The sequence below is a fragment of the Astatotilapia calliptera genome, chromosome 14 (assembly GCF_900246225.1).
Source record: "Astatotilapia calliptera chromosome 14, fAstCal1.2, whole genome shotgun sequence".
Classification (NCBI taxonomy): Eukaryota; Metazoa; Chordata; class Actinopteri; order Cichliformes; family Cichlidae; genus Astatotilapia; species Astatotilapia calliptera.
This window is the reverse complement of record NC_039315.1, coordinates 6,555,726-6,557,422: the sequence shown is the minus strand read 5'-3', so window position 1 is coordinate 6,557,422 and position 1,697 is coordinate 6,555,726. Positions and strand designations below refer to the sequence as shown.

At 46.1% G+C, this 1,697-nt stretch overlaps 1 long non-coding RNA gene across 1 annotated transcript; it reads right to left on the bottom strand.

Annotated features, from left to right (window-relative positions):
• Positions 1 to 820: 820 nt before the first annotated feature.
• On the bottom strand, positions 821 to 1,454 carry LOC113036962 (uncharacterized). The gene is made up of 3 exons (XR_003274530.1): positions 1,320 to 1,454; positions 1,093 to 1,242; positions 821 to 1,011 (listed from the first exon to the last, which is right to left on the bottom strand). It is a non-coding gene; the product is annotated as an uncharacterized LOC113036962 (long non-coding RNA).
• Between the last annotated feature and the right edge of the window lie 243 nt (positions 1,455 to 1,697).

The following is a 1,697-nucleotide window of genomic DNA, read 5'->3' as shown; positions in this document are numbered from 1 at the left end:
CCAGTACCCCCACCTGCTGAATTCCACTTTGACCTCTGACTGTGCTCATTTTCCTGTTTAGAGGCAAAGTCACCCTCTACAATGTAGGCAACAGAAAATAGAGATAACTTTTTATTTTCCTGCTTTTTTATGATTCAAGCTGAGTACAATTTTAAAATTTTGAAGAAAATTTAAATGTGGCATGGTTGTTGGTGTGTAAGGACAAGAAAGACATTGTGGACAAAACAGGACACCCCCCATAATCTCTAGTTACAATATTATAGTTAGTTAAATGGTCTGATTGTTCAAATCTGTATTTTCTTTGATTGTGGTAAAATAATGTGTGCCCCAGTCTCCAAAAATGACATAGTGCAGGAAGCATAGTTATTCCTCTGTTACACCACAAGAGGGAGTATCCCCGAAAATGAGCAGCTCTAGCGGGAGTAAATAAGCCCAGCCACTACCCATAAGGCAGTGCGCCTATAAGAGTTGTGTGAGACTGCAAAAGTGTGTAACGTTGTGCTATGTCCATGTATATATTTGCAGGTAAGCAGATACAAGATGGTAAATAACTTAAAATGTAAGATGAGTCCACGGGGTTGCAGAGAATGTGGGAAAGTTGGTCGTTAATCCCCACTATGTGTCATTAGTGTATAAGTTATTGGTAGCGATGTGAATTAGCCGTGATGCTAACGATTAGCAGCTAGATCTAATTCATTAGTTTGTGCGGAAAACTTGTGGCACTTTTGTGGATTTATACCTGTACCGGGCTGTAATCACAGCAGATATAGACTGGTGGATCACACTATCTTTTGTTTGTTTATTTCATTGTTACTGTCAAGAACCGAAGTTCAACACACAAGCTGGACCCAGGAGCAGAACACACACACAGCGGTACGAGAGAAAAAATAAACTTTATTATAACTGAGAGTGTCCCGGGAGAGTAGAAGGGAGAAAACGCACGGAACCAGAGAAACCGAGGGACCGGGAGAAGAATCGCGCGGGAAACGCCGAGAGCGGGACCGTGGGAGGCTGAAACAGAAAAAGAAAAAAGGATTATTGGGGTGCGGGTAAACCGGCAGCATACGAGGGGAGGTAGTGTATGCGTCTTACGATGATAGCGGGGCCAAGGGAACCGGAGGGAGGGGTGAGGGTCCGTGGGGAGAAGCTCCAGAAAGGGCGAGGCGGCTGGGGTTGATCGTGATCCAAATTCTGGACAGGCAGGTGGACAGGCTGGTGACTCAAAACACGCCGAGCAGTGATCTGGGTATACAAGGCAGAGTTAGTACTAGTTCACACGGATAGGATTGCCTAAGGACTTTCCCGTAGGTGTGCGTTACCGCTGAAGGACGATTACGGACTGGCGTGGAGCAGCAGGCTGGGCAGGATTAAATGGTCCACCTGGTGATCGCCTGGGATGGGATGCAGGTGTGGAGTCAGCGGCCACGCCCACGGGAGTGGGCATCCCATCAGCACCTCAGATGCCGGGCCGCGGACCATGACAGTTACCCTGTAAGAAATATTAGTTATTTGAGTTTAAAGACTACCCATAAGGCAGTGCGCCTATAAGAGTTGTGTGAGACTGCAAAAGTGTGTAACGTTGTGCTATGTCCATGTATATATTTGCAGATGCAGTAAAGGCGAACTCACAAAGCCACACTGGTTTCAATTCATTTTAATCCAAGTGTGCAACAGGTGCTACAGAGGCCTGAGTGTGT